We start from the raw sequence: 16,164 nt of genomic DNA on the forward strand, positions 1-16,164 counted from the left end.
GGAAGAATGTGGAGTTGAGTTATGATAAATAATGAAAAGATTGAAGAAAAGAAGAGAGAAAGGAAAGAAGTAAAAATAAAAAGAAAGATGAGAAAGAAAAGAATGTATTAACTAAAGGGATATCTGCCACAGGAGAGCAAATCTCTGTCACAGGAGAACAGAGACCAAAGATAAAAAGACTTTAAAAGACTGTCTGCCACAGGAGAGCATAAAGCAAAGACTAAAAGATTTTAATGAACGTCTGCCACAGTACAGTAGATAGAAAAGAAGGTATTGATTAAAGGGATCTCTATCACATTAGAGTAGAAGGCAAAGATTGAAAAGAAATTGAGTACTATTTGGGCCTTAGTGTCAAGTGTCTAGTAGGGACGGCGATACGTAACGCTCACTTGACACTATAAGGACGGTTCAGTGAGGACGGCGATGCGTAACGCTCACTAGAGACCGAAAGGAAGATTCCCCCATGAGAACAGCGATGCATAACGCTCATGGAGGGGACGTTGATACTATAAGGATAGCTCAGTGAGGACGGCGATGCATAACGCTCACTGGAGACCGTAAAGAAGGTTCCCCCATGAGGACGGCGATGCGTAATGCTTATGGAGGAGACGTTGGCTGAGATAAGGACGGCGGTACAAAACGCTTATCTCAGGACCAGTGTCGGGAATTGGGCAACAAACCGACACATGAGCTCATGGCCTGTATAAGACTAGACATGCATCATACTTATTGTGATTATGTTTTCATGATTATGTGTGCTTGTGATTGGATTCTATGTTCTATAATTGCCTTCTGATTTGTGTTTATCTTGCATTGTTTGTGTCTATGATTTATTTTGTTTTGTGATTGAGTTTTGATGGTGATTCGTGTTGAATTGGACCGTAGGCCGAGTTTATTTAATTTGGACCAGAGACCGAGTTGATTTGATTTGGGTCAAAGGTCGTGATTGAAAGGACCAGCAGTAGGCTTTGGTTAAAATGGTTTCTTAGTAAGCGGTGAAATATATGAAATGTCATTTTGCGTGAAATTTTTATAAGAAAAATAAGAGTTTTAAATTTGGATAATGAACTTAACTTCTAACCCCGACCCTACTAAGAACTTCCCAGTTCTTACCCCCTATTTCCACCCCTTTCAGCTATAGGTGCGAAGGTTTAGTGCGGGGTTACAGGAGCATAGAAGATTATGTTTATGAGTTGAGTTGTTAGAATTTATTTTTTTCCTCGTTGTTTATTGTTTTTAGTTTTTAGAGGGGTAGGATTTCTTTTTGAGAATCTTGAAATAAATAATATATATATATTTTCAGGAGCATAGAAGATTATACTCACGAGTTAAGTTCTTAGATTTTATTTTCCCCTCACCGTTTATTGTTTTTAGTTTTTAGAGGGGATAGGACTTGTATTTGAGAATCTTGATATAAGTCTATGTATATAATGCTATGTGAATATATAAATCTTTGTGATTAAGTGATTAAAAGTAAAACCTTTCCATTTTCTTAATTAAACTTTCAATTCGTACTCGCGAAGGCTCAATATTAAATAAGCATAGTATATAATCAAAGGAATAGATGTGAGTAGCGCTCGGACTTTTAGTGCGATCATGAAGTGCTAAAAGTTAGGGTATTACATCGATGGAGAGAACTAGAATAAGGGGAAGTAGAAGAAGCTTTAGGTTTATAAAAGGAGCAGGGACTAAATTGGGGAATTGCAAAACACTATCCACGTCATCTATCCGTTATGTTGATCCTAGGTGACAGTGGTTATGCCACATCAGCAAGTTGGTTGCTGACTCACACCAAAATTGGTTTGAAGGGCTAGTATGTAGCCCGGAGCACAATTTCGAAGACTAAAATAGTGCAATTAGAATCTCAAGAGCTAAATTAGTGTACAAGACGAATCTGGAGGACCATTATAAAAATTTAATTTAATTGTGGTCTTCCTTCTTTGTTATTAATCTCCTTCCATTTGGATTTGGTACATTGCTAAATATTATTTTAAAAGGTTTAACTAGCTTACATTGAACTAAATTGGTACGATACATATTTGTTTTTTAACATATCAAGAATGAAATAAATAAATCAAACAAGAACAAAATAAAATTGTTTTTCAAACTTTTTATACTAGTCAGATTTTGAAATTCATTATATTAAAATTGAACTTTTTTATTCATATTTTCAATTTTTTTAATTTCATAATTTTCAAAAGTTTATTATTTTTTACTCTTAATTATTAAAAAAGGAGCGCTATATTTTTTGCTAACTAACAAATCTTAGCTCTCTATTTATTATTTTATATCCATAGCTAAGATTTAGAGTTTAGAATTTAAGATTTAGAGTTAGAGTTTAAGATTTAGGTATCCTAAATTTAAAAAATTTAGGATTTAAAATTTAAGTTTTAGGATTTAAGATTTTGAATCTAAACTTTAAAATTTAAGAAGTGCTACAGTTTTTATTTTATCGGAGCACATCATCATTCACCTTTTTTAAACAGTATAATTTTATAATTATATATAAAAGCTATTTTTGTCCAAAAAAATAAAAAGGACGATTTTAATACGAAAAAAAACATTAACGACGATTTTAATGGCAAAATAACAAGAGGGACGAATTCGATTCTGGCACTAAACTTAAGGGACCAAAATCGTACTTACCCCTATTTTAGAAGTCTACATGAAAAGGAAAAAAAATCTTCAATTCTTTTTGCTAAAATGTTGAATTCTTATTATGTCCAAATTTTCATGACATTACAAGAATGTATTAATTTATTTGAAACTCTTTTAGTAGCAACAAAATTTTATATGCTAATAGATATTATTTTATAATAAAAAATATTAAATAAAAATATTATATTAATATTACAATCTCAGTATCTTTCAAAATATATAAACTCTAAAAAGTGGCTGCAATTGAAAGATTCAAATGATAAAAAATATAAGCATTTTAATTTTAATTTCTATATTTCTCACATTTCATTCCCCCTCTTCAAATACTATAATCGCACCTATTTTATTCTCCTTTGTCGAGTAAGTTCATTCCTCCCCTTCTTCTTTTACTTCATCTTTTAAACAAAATGAACTTGTAATTCTTCTTCTTTCCTAAACTAATATCTTTAACTCTTTAGTTTGCTCTTGAATTAATTTTAAATTGATCAGGTTCTTCAATTGTTATCTGATGTTTCTATTTTCTTTTGTTTGTAGTGTTTGAGATCTATGACAAAATATAAGAGAATTTAATCATCACAGGTACTATGCTTTTGACGGTTCATATTTATAATATATTTTTTTAATTATGATGGTTTTCAGTGGCTAAGAGAAGGGGGTTGAATCTTAGCCCCTTTTTTGTTTGACAACACTTGCTGGCCTTAGAAATAACTTCAGGAGACTTTTTTATTTTTGTCTCGTCCCTAGCCACGAGACTTTTATTTTTTGTCTCGTCACTTGGCACGAGACTTTTATTTTTGTCTCGTCACGTGGCACGAGATTTTTTTCAGTTTTAGCTCCTGTGCAATAGAAACAAAAATGGAGTAGAGAAGAGAGAAAATTACACCCAGATATATCCTGGTTCAGCTGCTAAGTGCAGTGCAGCCTACATCCAGTCTCCATCACAACCATGATGGAATTTCACTATAATCTTCTTGATTACAGACTGTAAAGCGCTAACCCAACTTACAAGGGGATTCCCACAGAATCATGAAACACAACATAGATGAACAAAGGAACTTTAAGGACATCTATGGCTTTTTCTTTTAATTTTGCACTCTCTGCCTTTTTCCGCTCTATGGCTTTTTCATACAAACCTCACTGTTTGCCTTTTTCCATGAGACTCAAGACATGACAAAATTAAACAGAAAAATACAAAACATAATACATTGAAGGAGAAGAAAATCTGTTAGCTCAGGTAGCTTTGAAAACTCTGTGCCTTGCACTCTCACACTTTCTCCTTGTCCCAAACTGTGGCTGTTCTCTCTTTTTATAGAAGAGGGAAGCCTTCACTTTTGAAGCCAAAAACCAAGCCAACTTCTTCTTCTCCAAGAAACAGAACCGGTTCGGCCAGAGAGAGAGAAGAGATAACCCATGCAAAACCCAACATGCAATTACCTCTAGTCCTTCCTTGGTCATCACTCTTCATCAATCCGAGCGCTCCATCCTTGGCTTGCTCTCCAAGATGGATTTCTGGCCCTTGATGCTTCATGATGATGATGGCTTCTTCTGCTCCACTTTTGCTTCCTCTCTCACGTAGCCACCCTAGCTACATTCTGTGATGAGTGAACCCAAAAGCAGTGACAAACCATCTCTCCAAGGATCTTCTCCTTGCTGGCCGAATCTCCTTCAACCATTTTTGGTATGAAGAAGCCAAGATCTCATCACAAAATCTTACTACAAGTGATAAGAATCTCAGCCACTACATTTTTTATGTTTTCTTTTTCGTGCCATCATTTTGATGATTTTGTAGCGTACTCCTTTTTCTCTTCGGTGGCTATGCTTAGCTTCCATGGTTTCTATGTGTTATGACCGAAGGTTAGAAGCAGAGAGAGAATAAAGAAAGATATGAACATTAACTAAAGGATTTAGACAAAATAAATTAAATGTCTACTTCCCTTTTGTTTCTTGGTAGCGTGCCTTTCATTAAGGCTATCAATCAAATCAATGAAACTTTCTCTCTCATGTTTCCAATGCATGTATTAATTCTTCTCAATAAAATTTTGAGTTCCATCACATGCTTAAAGAAGAGATCCGTTGAAGGCATAAAGCAACAATAACATTTGCTTTCCTGATTAATTGTTTTCGGATCATGCATTAGGTGTATAGCAAAAAAAATGATTAACTTGGGCTTGTAACAATAATGGATCAATTTGGCCCAAGTAACATAATAATCAATTCAGCCATATAGTATGGGAAACAAAGCTGAGTGTAAATTTTGATTTGGGCTTGCAACAATTCTTTTATTTTCGACCCAATAATAAACCTGCATCACAAAATTATTAATTAATATATGTTCATGAAAATCAGAATTAATAATTTTACAATTAATTACTTCAATAATGTTTGTTCATCATCAAATTTAAATTAGAGTTTTCCAAACTCATCAAATTAGAAGTGAGACTCGAATGCAAAACCTCTAGGTGAGGAGGGGAGACTATGCCAATAGCTCGTTGGCAATTTTATTTTAATTTTGAGAGCTAGTAATTAGTGAAAAGTAATGTTTGATTATTATCATTGAATTATATTGGTCAATTTTAGTGAGATTGTTTGACGATGAATCCAATTACCTTCTTCCTCTCTTCTCAATCTCTCTTTCTAATGAGCCAACCAACAGCTGTGGCGGCAAATTTTGTCACCGCCAATGCCCAGCTCTCCATTTCTCCTCTTATCTCTTTGACTTAGTTTTTTTTCATTTAAAAAAAATATGAATGATGTGTTGTTGTTGTTGTTGAATTTGAAAGATTAGGTTACAATAGATGATGTTGTTGTTGTTGTTCTTGAATTTAAATGTTGTGTTGTTGTTGAAAATAGATGAAATAGATAGTTCTTTGAATGTTGTATTGTTGTTGAATATTGTTCTTGAATTTGAATGTTGGTATTTGGTAGATGTGAAAGGGTGATAGTAGTGGATGATCAAATTAGAGTTAGAACAAAGAAAATGGCATTTTTGTCCGAAAAATTTTAAAGGGATGATTTTAATTCGAAATGCAACGTTGAGGATGATTTTGAATTAAAAAAAGGTTAAGAATGATTTTGATTTTAACCCCAAATTTTAGGGACCAAAACAATACTTATCCTATTTTTTTATTTTACTTTATTCAAAGAAGCTATATTTGTACACACAAATGTTTATAACGTTGATAAAACTGCCCATAAAAGAACGAAACTGACGTTATACCTATAAAAGAGAAGTCCATTTGACAAAAGTATCTAAATCCTAAATTTTCACTAACTTCTTTAAAAAATCACTCGAACTTTCAAATTATCCCTATCCTTTCATTATCTTCAATTTCTACCTCTTCATCCTCCACAAGTCATCACATTTTTCTCTTCCTCCACCACACAGTATTGTCAAATCTTCCTCCGCCACAACTGAATTTAGAGTGGCAATGACCCTCAAACTACACATGATGTACATAAGAGAAAGATTTGATAGCTTGTGTGTAGTTATGAGGGTTGTTGCCACTCAAAATTCAATTGTAACAGAAAAAGATTCAATAGTAGCATGTGGTGGAGCAAGAGGCAAATACGATGCCTTGTGGAGGATGAGAAAGTAGAGGTTGAAAATAATGATCAAAAGAAGTAGGGATAATTTGAGAATTTTGATTGATTTTTTATAAAAGTCAACGAAATAAAAAATTAATAACTATTACTTATCAATATATCAATTATTATTATTATTATTATTATTATTATTATTATTATTATTATTATTATTATTATTATTATTATTATTATTATTATTATTTAACTTATAAAAAAGATAAATTAATAACTATTACTTATCAATATATCAATGTTATTGATGATGAATAAATAAAAATTATTTAATACTTAATATTTTCACGTTATTAGTTTTGTATGCTTTGATATATTTATAAGATTTTTTGGTTCTTTTTATGTGCTACATATTTGCCCCACAGCTTAAATTTTTTAGTTCCATTACTAAATATGACGGTAAAACTCGATTATAGTATTTAGTTAAATAAACTTTCCAACAATGTAAGTTGTATTAGTCATCATGGAGTAGCAAATAGCTTTATTTTATTCTTAATCAAAACAACTAGTGTAACACTCTACCACACAGAGTCTTGTGCTTAAGTCATAAAATTGAGGTGGTGAGGTGTTACGACCACTATATATATATAATAATGTAGTTGAAAGGAATTTATACCGAGGAGCCTTTGAAGGAAAGTTTAAAACAAAAGTCGTAACACTCACGTAAACGAAAACTTCCGTACGAAGAAACGTAAGATATATGTGTATGAATAATAAAAAAAGAGTGTCAAAGATATAATTAACAAAGCTTCTAACTCGATTCGCGAAGATAAACCGGCCAGAACATACAAGTGTATATATATATATATAAGAGAATCCCAAAATGACCCAAAGCAGAAAATGACAACTTGTTTCTCCGAGTCAACCTCTAAGAGAGACAAACATAAAATACAAGGCGGAGAATCTATATACATTCATAAATATAAACAAAGATACGACCCTAAGTCTCAAGAGTTCTTCGCTTCGTCAGCGTCTCCAGAATACGGAGTGGTGCTTCTCAACCTGCATCTGAAAAACAACAATATTGTATGAGATAAGAATCGGGGATTCTCAATATGGTTAAGGTGCCCACATATATAATAAACAAGGTCCCGGAAAAGCCAAAGGCAATCCTAGAATGCCGACAATCAGATTATAAATCTTAAGGAACTAAAGCTGAAACCATAAACGAGGGTATGTCTCTAAGGTTCTAAACTTGATCAACATCCAATCAAAACCCTCAATCTCTTCGCCTTTCCTCCGTTCCTCTAACTCCGATGAAATTGCATAGACAGACAAAACAGACATGTCAAACACATACAGAAAGTATATATAACAAGTAGGCAATTAGCAATTAACGTGAATAAACAATTAAGAAATCCAAGACAATGCACACTCAAATAAAATATACAAATACACATGATGCATGCCTTTCCTAGTGCAGGCCATGAGCTCATGCGTCGGTTGTCTACCCGCAACCCGACGTTACTCGGAGTGAACCCCGAATATGGTCCCTTTACTGTGTCAGTTAGACACCTTGGCATCACGGTTACTCGTGTCAGTTAGGCCTCATCATAATAACATTTTAATGTGTATCACAATAAGGAACAGTGCTATCAGTTAGGCGAACATTCCTACATTAGTAATCTCAGGCTATCCGTTAGGCGGGCACTTTCGTATTAGCAGTTTGGCACAAGGCCCATTCAACATACACTTTTCATAATTTATTATTTGTTTCAATTATCTCTTTCATACATGGTTTCTCATTTCCTTTCTCTTTATTATGCCTCCACATCACCAACACTTTAAAACATACCTCCACATCACTGCCTAACTACACATACTTCTGCATCACCAATTAACTTTAAACCTTCTTGGGGACAACTTACACATTTTCATTTAACTAAGTTCCTGAACTTTTACAGAAATTCGGACATAATCTCCCCTAAAATAACACTAAAACCACCTTTATGGGTTCCCTCAGTCTTAACAATGTTCAAACTTTCCTTAACAATTTACCAGATAGACATTTTTAATTGGTCATTATACTCTCTTTAATCTTCTTAGTTATTGTAAAATCACGGGTTTAGAAAATAAAACTTGGTTCTGGGGCATTCCGACCATAATTGAAACTTGTACAAATCTTTCAAAATTCTGCTATCATTGCAGAAAAACAGCAGCGAGCAGTAAATTTGTTAAATTTACTAAAAATCCAATTCTCACAAATACCTTTCAAAATTCACGTCCTTAAACAAGACTCTTCCAGATTTCCAGAAAACTGAATTTCAGATTATTACCATGTCACATGAAAAAGTTATGAGCTTAGGAACATAGCCCTGCCGTTTAAAAAATCCGTTTTCAAAATCCAGCGAGCAACTCACACTTTTTGCAACATATATAATTGGTTAAAAGATTTTTGATACAAAAAAACTAAAGATTTTGGACACATAAGGCTTGAAACTGCTGTTGGTTTCAGCTCAAAAGCTCATCAGAATTGTAAATTAAGTGGGTTGGAATTTGGTGCTTTTGCAACAGAGAAACGAAATTTTCTGCAGAATCCATCAATCTTTAAAATTTCATTTCTTCCAAACTACTCATCAATAAATTCTGAATTTTTTATGAGATACTCATAACACATTAAAGTTTCATAAAAAATAGTTTCATTCAAAAATAAGGCCTGGTCTGCTCCCAGAAACTGGTTTATTCTACTGTCAATTATGCAGAAAATTCTGCCTTGGACCTTTTCAACAACTTTACATACCATAACTCACATTTGAACTTATATCCCTTCCAAAATCACATTTCCAACCTTCCTTCAGTTATCTAGAGTTGCTTTCACAGCCAACATAACCCAAAAAGATCATCATCCTCATCATTCATCATTAAAATCATCATATATCAATATATTCTCACTACAACATCAGTTGCCAAAATTCATATTCAACCCAAATCAACAATTTAATTCAACAACCAACAATCAATTCAACTTATCCTATGGGTCAACTAGCCTAAGTTTTCACGACACGTTACATATTATATACGAGAAACCAAAATCATACCTTGACCGATTCCTCGTAAAACCCAGAACGTCACAATTTGTTACCGTTCCATGATACCCAAGTTTCCAAAGTCTCACCAAACGGGTCTCTATCTTTCCAGAGTCCAATACCAAGTCTCCAACACCACCAATTTGTTTTGAAAGTTCACAATCCAAACTAATTTCACCAAATAATACTAAAATTACCATAGGGTTCACTAATTAGATAACTTGAAAAGAATTAAATGTTTCTCACCTTACTAATGCAAAACTGGGATAAGACCCGCAAGTCCACGAAGCTAATTAGAACCTAAGACACCAAAATCATATAAATTCTCAATTTCAACACCCCTCAAATTCGAAACTGAGAAGGGAAGATTTGGGTAGGAAAAGATGAATTTCTTACCAAATTATGGGGTGGGTTTCGTAGAGGATTCCGAGACGAACGCGTGATCGCTGACGGCTCGTCAATCGGAGCTCCGGATTGAAAGTTACGACGAATTAAAATCAAGACAAGGGGTTAGGTTTTGGAGTTCATTGTTCTTTCCTTCCCCCAATTCAGTTTCTGTGTGTTTCCCATTAAAGAAGGGAAGAGAAGGCTGATCTTATAATACTTAGTGGGTTTTGGTTGGGCCTTGGGCCCAATACGGGCCCAATTTGTTCGGTTCAGCCGGTTTGGCCCAATTTTGGGCCAGATTCTTTAAATTTAGTATCAAAATTCTTATTTTAATTAGCTCTTTCATATTAAATTATAAAATTTTATTTTTTAATTTCTTAGATTAATAATTAATTTATTAACTAATTATTTACTAATTTTTCGGATTTTATAACTAGAATGGAGGGTAAAGGGGATAACTACAATTTTTGTTAATCTAATAATTCAGAAAAAAAAATATGTTAGATGATGATGTAAAAATATTTATTTCATTATAACGTAGTTAATGATATTTGGGTGTGATTTTTATTTTGTATATTTTTATTTTACTTTATTCAAAAAAAAAAAAAAACTACATTGTACTTAATTACTCATAAACATTTAGAACACCGATGAAGCTACCCATAAAAGAACAAAACTGACGTTGTACTCATGAAAGAGAAGTGCATTTGACAAAAGTATCCAAATCCTAAATTTTCATTACCTTCTTTAAAAAATTACTCAAAAATTTCAAATTATCCCTACCATTTCGTTATCTTCGACTTCTACCTCTTCATCCTCCACAAGTCACCACATTTGCCTCTTCCTCTACCACACGACATTGCCAAATCTTCCTCCACTGGATTTGGAGTAGCAACGACCCTCACAACTATATACAAGCTGCCGAATCTTTCTCTTATTTGTACCGTATGTAGTTGTGAGGGTCGTTGCCACTTCAAACTCAACTGTGACAGAGGAAGATTCAATAGTGGCATGTGGTGGAGGAAGAGACAAATACAATGGTTTGTGGAGGATGAGGAAGTAGAGGTCGAGATAATGATCGAAAAAGGTAGGGATAATATGAGAATTTTGAAAATTTTGAGTGATTTTTTAAGAAGTCAACAAAAATTTAGAATTTGGAATCTTTTGTCAAACAGGCTTCATTTTTCATAAGTATAACGTTAATTTCATTTTTTTTAGATAATTTTATCAGTTTTCTGAACATTCATAGATATAAATGGTAGTGTTTTAAAACATAATAATAATAATAAGAATAATAGTAATTATGCAGCGATACTATGTTGTTTCCAAAAATATTGTAATAGTTAGTTAATCTAGCTTTTGCAGCAACAAAATTTGGTTGCTAAAAATTTTTCGTAGCAAAAAACTTATTATCATTGATTATGATTTAGTTACGAATTATCTTGATGCAAAATCTATATCTTTAGCAGCAAATAAAGAAGTAGTTGCAATGATTTTCGACAACAAGTTCTAATACAGCAACGTGCAGCAAATTATGCAAAAATTATAAATGGCAACCAATTTCGATAGCTACTTTGGTATTCAGTATTCACTGGATTTTTTATTTAAATAAATTAAAAAAATATTTTAATTACTGAAATAAATAATTATAAAAATAATTACTGAAATTCATTCTCCAGGCTGATCTCGTTTACAGTGTAAACGAGATAAGCCTGGGGAATGTCTATATATACATGTCGTTGATAGCTTGGCTCCGGGTCCCAATTCGAATCTTTCGACCACTTTCTCCTCTCTTTTACCCCTTTCTGACCATATTACCAAGTAATACAAAGATGGCACTCGCAGATACACGTGATCGGGACATCAACCGGCTGAATGTGACATGGCACTATGCTGGGGCAGAGGACTTTGCGGTTAGTTATATTATGTTGACTTTTACGTAATCTCATACATGTATGCAATGGTTAGGGTAATTGTGCACAATGACGGATCTAAAAAATTTTGGTAGTTGGGGAAAAATTTATATAACATGATAATAATTTTTATAATAAAATAGTATGTGTACATAAAAAATTAAATATTAAATTATCTATTAACCACTATATATCTGTGTATAAATACATGTATTGTTTAACTTATTTTCAATATGTATTTTATATTCATGACTATATATTTCTGTTAGAAACAAATAAGAATGGTTTATCAATATTGTTATTCTTTTATTTGTTCATTTACAATTTTACAGCAGGAAAGCTGAGTTAACATTCATTTTAGTACAAAACTTCCTCAAATCTTAAAGTGATCAAAATTTTACATCCCTTGTTGGTACCAGTAGAATTTTCACTAACAATTTGCTCTTGCTTATCTTTTATCTTCTTCAATAGAATTCCTACCTTGTTCAAGTCTAGTTCATCCCAAAGGTCATCTAGAATCACAAGGGTATTTTTCTAAGATAGGAAAGGAGAGCAGCTCAACACAAGGGTATCTTTTATTTGCAATTGGCATGATTTCTTCATTGTTTTTTACAACATCAACTAGTTGTTGCACTGTTAGCTCATTTCTTTCAAGCTCCACATTGAGTTCTTTTAGATCCTTAACATGGTTTTCATAATTGATAATATAATCAAGTTGTTGAATACTCGCATCCAGGAGTAAGTCGATAACCTTCTCTAATGGTTTATATTACATCAAGAACAATAGAAGAAGCAAGGAAACTGAGAACTGAATTGCTTGCATTTCAAAAGAAGTGTGTATTAACATTGTGTATACAAGAGTGAAAGGAACATGTATTTATACAATTGTAAGTGGAAGATTCTAGAAATAGAAAGCTAACATGATCATAACCAACTCACAACAAAAAACAGAAACTAGTAACAAACTATAACTACCCTTCATCTCTATTGTTTATTTTACCATTAGTACTCCCTTCAAACTTAGATGGGGATTAAGACTCACTCTAAGATTGATTCTAAACTTATCAAAGAGCTTAATAGAGAGGGATTTTGTGAATATATTAGCAACTTGTTCCAAGGAAGGTATGTAAACTATGTAAAGATTTTTTGGATTGACAGGCTTCCTTAAGAAGTGTAAATCGAGCTCGAGGTGTTTGCAGTTGCTATGCAGAATGGGATTAGCTGCTAGGAGGTAAGCTGATTAATTGTCACAGTAGATGGTTAGGGGAATTTGTTGAGGGATTTTTAGCTTGCTAAGGAGTTGTTGAATGGAGATGATTTCTAATTGAGTAGAGGACAAATACCTGTATTCTGCATCAGTGTTTTTGACACTTTACTAACACCGAATTGTTGCCCAGATAGATGCAGGACCCTGCTATAGATTTGCGATCATCTACATCACTAGCCTAGTCTGCATTTGCATAGGCCAGCATTCTAAAATTAAAACACTTGTAAACACCATACCATGAGGTATTGTGCCTCTTAGATATCGAAGTATGCATTTAAGAGCTTTCCATTGCTAAATAGTAGGATGCTGCAAAAACCGATACACACGATTAACAGAATAATCCAGGTTAGGTTTGCTTGTAGCTAAATATTGTAAAGTTCTTACTATGGACCTATATAGTTTTGGATTATCAAAGGGATCAGAATCATTGACAACTAATTTGAGGTTGAAAAGCATTAGGGTTGGCACTGGATTGGCATTTATCATGCCAGTTTTTATTAATAACTCTAGCATATTTTTCTTGAGATAACATGATGTTGCCGTCATTCTGATAAGTGACTTCAACGCAAAGGAAGAAGTTGAATTTACTCAGGTCTTTCAATGGAAAAATAATATTTAATTTGGCTATTAAAACTTCAATTTATGTAGCATTGTTACCTATGACAACAATATCATCTACATAAATGAGCATATAAGTAATATAGATTGAGGTTTGTCTAATAAAAAGAGAAGTATCAGAAATAATGCTATTGAATCCAAAGTGTTGCAAAGTAGATTTTAAAGTTGAGAACCATGCTCTTCGTTCCTTTTAAAGGCCATAAAGAATATTTAGTTTGCATTCTAGATTTCTAGTTGAGAGTTCATAGCTCTAAGGCTGTCATATAGACTTGTTAAGTGAGAATGCCATTTTAGAAGGCATTATTGAAGTTAAACTGCGTCATAACCCATTTTTGAGATAGAGTAATGCTGAGGACAATTCGAACTGTGGATGGTCTGATCACAGGGGAAAATTTTGTTCATAATCAGTCCCTTCGACTTGGCGAAAGTCTTTGGCAACAAGCCTGGCTTTATATCTCATAATATCACCTTTGTTGTTTCTTTTAGTAGAAAAGTATAGGGGCACTAAGGGGTGGTTCAACTAATGTCCATGTTCCACATTGCCTCAATGCTTGGTACTTAGCATTTGTAGCAGCCTTCCAATGATCACACTACAAAACTTGAGTCACATTATTTGGCAAATTTTGTGTTAAATCATGAGGAGTAGTACACTGTATATAGTAATTTTCCTTACACCAGATTTAAACTTTGTTACTATTGGATGTTGGTTGCTAGTACTATCAATAATAGGTGGTAAACAAACTTCAATTCCATTTATTGGGATGATGTTGGTATTGTACAAAGATATTTTTTATGATGAATCAATTTGAGTGCATGGTGTTGTGTTAACATTGTCCTCTTCAATGGAAATTGAGTATGTGTAAATATAAGAGTAAGAGTGTATGTCATTGTAGTATTAGGAATAGAACTAATAGACATAAGAGGAAAAGAAAGATAAATAGTCACAGAATTTTGATTGCGAGTAGTAGATGTAAGAGTAGTATATGTGAGAATAATTCAGCATATAAAAAATTGTTTTTATCAAATTGCATATTTCTTGATAAGTATATTTTGCCTGATTTGGTCATGCATTTAAAACCATAATGATTGTTGTCATATCCTAGGAAAATAAAATTTTCATATCTAAATTGTAATTTATGTTTATTATATGGTCTTAAAAAGAGAAAGCAAGCATAATAAAAAATTCTAGGCAATGTGTAATTTGGTTTTTCATTGTACAATTTTTAAAAGGGTGATAAATGATTAAGGGTCCGTTTGGGAAACACCAAAAAGCTACTTTTTTTCAACTTTTGACTTATAGAAAGTTACATTAATGTGTTTGGTACAATTTTTTAGATAAACTTTTAACTTTTCAAAAAGTTATTTAAGAGCTTTTGAAAAAGTTAAAAAATGTGACTTCTCCTATTTTCAAAAGCTATTTTATCACTCTTATTTAATGCACAACTTTAAAACAAGGACTTCTATAATAACTTTCCAAACTCAAAATAACTTATTTAAAAGTTAATATTAATAAAAGTCCTTATATTTTAATCTCCTTTTTCAAAAGAACTTATTTAAGAAGTTTAGTCAAACTGGCCCTAAGTGTGCAAGTAGATAACCTACTTAATAAGTAGACAGCAGTTGAGACGGAATTTTCTTAAAATATCATAGGTAAAGTAGCGGTAAATGATAGATGTTCCAAATAAAATTTTTAGAATGGTTAACCACCAAAATTGCACCCAAATAATATTGTTGCTAACAAAAATATACTCGAATTTTGTTATCGACAAAAATGCTCTCAAATAATTTAAAAATGGCCAACATTAAATATATATTCTCAAAAAAATGCTTTAGAGATTCAATTTTGATGCGATTTTTTACATGCATAATTAGATAAATAAGTTATTTTTATCCTTAAAATTTGGTGACTTTTTGCTTAGTATATATTTTTTGTGATTTTTTTGTCAACAGCTAATAATACTTTTGAAAAATAAAATGAAAATATAGAGATCAAATTTTTATCCTCTTTCTTATGTGTATTTTTTTAAACAGTTATCTAAATATTTCTATAAAATTTTGGATTAAATGCATAAGCAGTTTGTCAAATACAAAAGTCGTTTGCCACTTACAAAAAGATAATATTCTTTTTAGACATTTTTGTCGTATTTTTAAATTATTTGAGAGTACTTTTTCGATAATAAAATTCGGGTGCATTTTTATGAGCGACAATTATTTGGGTGCATTTTTTATAGTTTACTCTTTTTAGAAATAGGTGCATATATGATGTGAATTAGTTAAGGATGCATAGATGTGTGTGAAAAGTGAAGTATGGATAAAGCACTATGGGTAATTAGGTTTATACATTAGGATTAAAAAAGTTGTTGTAGGTTAGATAGAGGTTTAAGCTAATCAAAGTTTAAATTTTTGGTCCACTTAACTAAATACATCCTCACCTTTTTCCTAACTACGTTGCAACTCTCTAAAATTTTCATGATATTTATATGCATTCATTAAATATTTGTTAACTGTTAGAAGAAACTGCTTTAGAATGTAAAGTCAAAAGAGGATTGAGTGATTTAAACTTATATACTAGATCGATAAACACATAAGTGTGATTCGATTATTCAATTCTATGTTCTTCTTTTTCATGAGAACCTTATCTTGCAAGTTTGTAATTCTTTTAAAACTCAATCTGAGTAATGGAATTGAAGGAATTGAA

General features: G+C 32.3%; 3 long non-coding RNA genes across 4 annotated transcripts in view; 1 reads left to right on the forward strand and 2 right to left on the reverse strand.

Annotated features, from left to right (window-relative positions):
* LOC110262571 overlaps positions 1 to 16,164 on the forward strand; it is a 25,257-nt gene that overhangs the window by 6,035 nt on the left and 3,058 nt on the right. The window contains exon 2 of the long non-coding RNA XR_002347356.1: positions 1,329 to 1,332. This is a non-coding gene — a long non-coding RNA (uncharacterized LOC110262571). The remainder of the gene's footprint in view (positions 1 to 1,328; positions 1,333 to 16,164) is intronic.
* Positions 1 to 16,164, reverse strand: part of LOC107635313 — a 31,535-nt gene that overhangs the window by 5,772 nt on the left and 9,599 nt on the right. The window lies entirely within an intron of this gene.
* On the reverse strand, positions 6,992 to 9,867 carry LOC107635307. Its single transcript, XR_001619201.2, has 4 exons — positions 9,678 to 9,867; positions 9,528 to 9,581; positions 9,294 to 9,449; positions 6,992 to 7,263 (listed from the first exon to the last, which is right to left on the reverse strand). It is a non-coding gene; the product is annotated as an uncharacterized LOC107635307 (long non-coding RNA).

The sequence above is a fragment of the Arachis ipaensis genome, chromosome B01, assembly GCF_000816755.2.
Source record: "Arachis ipaensis cultivar K30076 chromosome B01, Araip1.1, whole genome shotgun sequence".
NCBI classification, from domain to species: domain Eukaryota; kingdom Viridiplantae; phylum Streptophyta; class Magnoliopsida; order Fabales; family Fabaceae; genus Arachis; species Arachis ipaensis.